Raw genomic sequence first — 6,000 nt, 5'->3', positions numbered from 1 at the left:
CTGCAAATATTCTCTTATCTTGGAGAATTGGACCTTTGGCTGCTGGGCGAAGTCACCACCTGTCAGGCCCCAGCCTTTTGCACCTGCTTGTAGCCGGATCCGTCTTTTAGCAAATTGCGCAATCCGGCCCCTGTGAACCAGAAACCTGGGTAGATCACAGCTAAATGGAGCAAAAAGCCTTTTGGCAAGGCCACACTTCTATTCTCCTGCAAAAGATTCCTCTGCTTCTTCTTCTTCTGTTTTCTCCCTTGCAGAATCAATCATCCAGCCTGGCGCTGGGAGAAACGGAGCTGGCAAGAGACCATGAAGACGCCTTTTGCAAAAAATCAGACCGTAAAAAAACCACTTACACAATCGGAGCGAAACACAAACAGGAGTGGGCCGGGAGACTGTTTGCCTTCGACTTAAGGCTCCTTTTGAGCCGCTGCTCCAGGACGGGCTCAGCTTACAGAAATCACCACGGGCTGCTAATGGCCCCCTTTGTGGTGCCGCTGGGTTTTGCCAGCTGGGTTTGGCACCCTGGGGGTGAACAAAGGCAGGCCAAGGAGTGCCCCATTCGCCGGCCTCGGAGCACGGAGCACGGAGCACTTCCTCCACAAACGGCCGCCCGAAGTGGCAGGACCGTCACGCACTCCCCACCACCACCTTGTATCCCGAGAAGAAGGAGAAGTGGGCTAATTTTACGGGGGTTAGTACACAAAATATACCAGTGGTCAAAGCAATGGAAACTGCAGTTTAATGTTTCCAAATGTAAAATAATGCACTTGGGCGAAAGGAACCCTCCATCTGAGTCTTGTATTTTCAGTTCTGTGTTAGCAAAAACTCCAGAACAGAAGGATTGAGGGGTCGTGATTTCTGACAGTCTCCAAATGGGTGAACAGTAGGGAAAGCGAGTAGGATGTTTGGCTGCATAGCTAGAGGTAGAACAAGGGAGATTGTGATCCTGCTGTATAGAGCGCTGGTGAGACCCCATTTGGAATAATACTGTGTCCACTTCTGGAAACCTCACCTACAAAAAGAGATAGATCAAATTGAACGGGTCCAAAGATGGGCTACAAGAATGGTGGAAGGTCTTAAGCATAAAACGTATCAGGAAAGACTTCATGGACTCAATCTGTATAGTCTGGAGGACAGAAAGGAAAGGGGGGACATGATCGAAACATTTAAATATGTTAAAGGGTTAAATAAGGTTCAGGAGGGAAGTGTTTTTCATAGGAAAGTGAACCCAAGAACAAGGGGGCACAATCTGAGGTGAGTTGGGGGAAAGATCAGAAGCAATGGGATAAAATATTATTTTACTGAAAGAGGAGTAGATGCTTGGAATAAAATTCCAGCAGACGTGGTAGATAAATCCACAGCAACTGAATTTAAATCTGCCTGGGATAAACATAGATCCATCCGAAGATAAAATACAGGAAAGAGTATAAGGGCAGATGAGATGGCAGGAGGTCTTTTTCTGCTGTCAATCTTCTATGTTTCCACTAACATCAATAAGAATAGTAATGGCACAGCACTAGAAACAGAGTAAAATACCAAGTGACAAAGTTTTTATTAGAAAAGTATTAGAATGTGTGGAACTGGATAAATTAACATATGAATTAAAAAATAAAGAAAATACAGATTTTTTTTTAAAAAAATCTGTTATTGAATTTTCGAAACATAAAGAGTAAACAAACACAAAATTTACAGAAACTTGTGCATTTTGAAATAAAGTTATTTTTATATTGCCTTTTCTACATTGTCCTCTTTTATTTTGTGTGGTTATTTTATTTCCCTTTTTTTTCTCTATCCATTTGTATAATTTCCCCCATACAGTATAATATTCATTTCCCTGTTTATTCTGCAATTCCATCGTAATTTTATTCATTTTTGCACATTCTAGTATCTTTCTGACTATCATCTGTTCTGCTGGTATATTTTCTTTTTCCCAATTTTGTGCAAAACTCAATCTTGCTGCTGTAAGTACATGGATTATAAGGTATAAATTTGCCTTTTTATGATGCCCACTGAGTAGGTCTAGTAGGGATGTTTCCGGTTTTAGTTCTAGTTCGTAATTTAGAATTTCTTTCAACCAATTTCTAATCAAGGTCCAGAATTTGACTGAAGATACAGAATTTTACGAAAGTTGGAATGTGTTTTACAATTGGATAGAGGAAAAAACGGGGGGGGGGGAGAAGAAAGAAATCAGGAAGAATAGAGGGAATGTAAAATGTATATAGTTAGAGATATAGATATAGTCATAGATATAGAAAAGAATTAATGTGATAAGATAAATAGAGTATAAGTGAAGATATAATAATATCAGAATTATTGTATACAATGAAATGTGATATTAATGGCAAAGTACCGGGAGACTGAAAACTAAAAACTATAGAAGAAATAGAGTTTAACTTGCTGGAAGTGATATGGAAATATAACACCAGCGCAGTTTACTGAAAAAGGAAGGGGTTTAGAAAAGGGTTTCTGGTTTTGCTTGTTTGTACGTTATGACTGTATAGGTTTGTTTGAGGTTTGTGCTTTAATGTTTTAAATGTACTTTTTAATGTTTATATTTAATAAAATAAATTTACGGGGGTCTGAGCTCGGACAAGGAGCCACGAATGGAAACTCATCCAGGAGAAAAGCCACATAGAACTAAGGAGGAATTTCCTGACCGTGAGAACAATTTAACCAGTGGAACAACTTGCCACTAGAAGTTCTATGTGCTCCATCACTGGAGGGTTTTTTTTTTTAGGAAGGGATTGGACTGCCATTTCTCTGAAATGGAATGGAGCAGAAGACCTTACAGAATTGGAAGGGACCTTGGAGGTCATCTAGTCCAACCCCCCCTCCCGCCGCCCAAGCTGGAGACCCTACACCAATTCTAACAGAGGGCAGCCCAGTCCCTTGTTGAAAGCCTCCAGGGATGAAGTTCCCATAACTTCTGAAGTTCTGTTCCATTGAATATACAATAGCAGAGTTGGAAGGGACATTGGAGGTCATCTAGTCCAACCCCCTTCCCAAGCAGGAAGAGACCACACCATTTCTGACCAATGGCAGTCCAGTCTCTTCTTGAAAGCCTCCAGTAATGACACAATGTCCGAAGTCAAATTTGGTTCTATGGGTGGATTGTTCTCACTGTCAGAAAATTCCTCCTTATTTCCAGGTTGAATCTCTCCTTGGTCAGCTTCCATCCGTTATTCCTTGTCTGGCCTTCTGGTGCTTTGGAAAATAGCCTGACCCCCTTTCTCCTCTCTGGGGCAGCCCCTCAAGTATTGGAAGACGGCTACCTTGTTTCAGCAACTGAGTAGTGGATGCCTGGAACTCACTACCTGACTCTTTAGTTTTGTCACCAAACCCCCAAAACTTTACTCCTAGACTCTCCACTGTTGACCTCACCTGAAGAGGTCAGTAAGGGGCGTGCATATCTCAAGACCTAAAATGGTCACCTAACATCAAAAACATCATCCAAAAAGCACCACAAAGAATGTTCTTTCTGCGCCAACTCAGGAAGCTCAAACTGCCCCAGGAGCTGCTGATCCAGTTCTACAGAGGAATCACTGAGTCTGTCATCTGCACCTCTATAACTGTCTGGTTCGGTTCTGCTACCCAACAAGACCGACACGGACTTCAGAGGAGAATCAGAACTGCAGAAAAAACTGCCTTCCATGGAGGACCTGTAGACTGCACGAATCAAAAAGAGGGCGGTGAAAATATTTACTGACCCCTCCCCTCACATCCTGGACACAAACTGTTTCAATTCCAACCCTCAAAACATCACTACAGAGCCCTGCACACCAAGACAACTAGGCACAAGGACAGTTTTTTCCCCAAATGCCATCACTCTGCTAAACAAATAATTCCCCCAACACTGTCAGACATTTATTAAATCTGAACTTCTATTTCTACTAGTTTTTCTCCTCATTCCTATCATCCTTTTCCTCCCACCTAGGACTGTAGGACTGTCACTTGTTCCTTGTATCCTAAGATTTTTATTAATATTGATTTTTTCCTCATTGCTTATTTGACCCCTATGACAATCATTAATTGTTGTCCCTCCTGATTCTTGACAAATGTATATTTTCTTTTATGTCCACTGAGAGCATCTGCACCAAAGACAAATTCCTTGTGTGTCCAATCACACTTGGTCAATAAAAACTTCTATTCCATTCTATTCTATTCTATAAGTGCACCAGCGTGCCTTCCGTCCCCTCTTCTAATGTTTCTCTCCTACTAGTACCCATCTCATGTATATAAACAGTGTTATATCTATGCATACTACCAATACTTGACCAAAATAAATAAATAAATAAACATTATCCTGGGACCTAGCAGAGGTAGCCAAATGTTCTTTTGTGGTGGGTCTCTTTCTTAGAGCCCAGTCAAGGGCGCCCTCTGGTGGAGAGATGCTCGCCTCCTTTCTTGTCCTTTTCTTCCCAAGCTCTAAACCAGGGGTCCTCAAACTTGGCAACTTTAAGACTTATGGGCTTCAACTCCCAGAATTCTCCAGCCAACTATGCTGGCTGGAGAATTCTGGGAGTTGAAGCCCACAAGTCTTAAAGTTGCCAAGTTTGAAGACCCCTGCTTTAAACCATTCGGTCACTTCCACTTCTTGAAACAGAAAGGCCCAATTCATGACAAGCAGGTGCCATTGCTCAATCGAGCATTGAGAGGGAAGGAAGACGTCCAAAGGGCAGGTAGCTTCGGTGGAGGAGCCCTTGGGCAGCCAAGAGCTGGAGAAGACATTGGCGCCTTCTGATGTGGGTCTATCGCTCTGTGAAGATTAGAACTTAACGGAACAGAGCTGGAAGGGACCTTGGAGGTCATCTAGTCCAACCTCCACCCAAGCAGGAGACCCTATGCTATTTCCGACAAATGGCCATCCAGTCTTCCCTTGAAAGTCTCAAGTGTTGGAGCTCCCACAACCTCCGCAGGCAACTTCTGTTCCACTAGTTGACCGCTCTCAGCGTCAGAAAATTCCTGTTTATTCCTAATTGAATCTCTCCTGGGTCAGCTTCCATCCATTGTTCCTTCTCTGGCCTTCTGGTGCCCCCACCCGTCTCTGGGGCAGCCCCTCAAGTATTGGAAGACCACTATCATGTCTCCCCTGGTCCTTCTCTTTGCTAGACTGACCATGCCCAGTTCCTGCAACCGCTCTTTGTGTGTTTTAGTTTCCAGTCTCCAAATCATCCTGGTTGCTCTCTTCTGCACTCTTTCTAGAGTCTCTTTCTTTCTTTCCTTCCTTCCATTTCTTTCTCTCTCTCTCTCTCTCTTTCTTTCTTCCCAGGTGGGTCAAATGAGGACCCAGATTGTTGGGAGCAAAATGCTGACTCTCTGTAAACCCCTTAGAAAGGACTAGAAAATCACTGTTGTGAGCCGCCCCGAGTTTCCGGAGAGGGGCGGCATATAAATCCAATAAATCTACAAAAAAAATCTACTAGGAAGTGGTGGTCTAGTCCAACCCCGTGCCCGGAGCACGAGGCCCCAGGGCAACTGAGGCACAGGAGCGGATTTCTTGTCTCCACTTCGTTCCTCTGCACGTTTCTTTCTTTCACAGCCAGCAAATTAATGTGATTGATTCCGCAGAGAATGGAGATCCCTATCGGTCCCAGCAGCCCTCCGCCCCCCACCCGGGACTCCAGGGGGGGGTGGAGGGCGTGGGAGGAGCGACCCCTCCCTCCGACCCAGCCCAACGCCCGGGGGGTCCATTCCGACGGCTGGTTTGTCTGCATTTCTCCCTTTGCATTGAATGGCCGGGGAAGGGAAATGTCCCCGCCGAGACAATGGACCCACGCGGGGGATCGGGGGGAAAGGGGCGGGGGGTGCGTGGGAGTCGCCCACCGGAGACCCGCCCTTTCTGGAGAAGCGCCCGGGGTCGGGGAGCGAGCCGGGGTTCAACCCGCGCTTGGCATCTGCTGCTCGGATCTTGCAAACGGGGGTGGGGGTCCCTGCGCGTCCGGAGGGTGGGAAGCATTGGGGGCGGGGCCCCTCTTTCCTGGTCTGGGAAGGAAGGAGAGAGAT

Source organism: Erythrolamprus reginae, chromosome 5 (assembly GCF_031021105.1).
Source record: "Erythrolamprus reginae isolate rEryReg1 chromosome 5, rEryReg1.hap1, whole genome shotgun sequence".
NCBI classification, from domain to species: Eukaryota; Metazoa; Chordata; class Lepidosauria; order Squamata; family Dipsadidae; genus Erythrolamprus; species Erythrolamprus reginae.
This window is presented reverse-complemented; position numbering follows the sequence as displayed.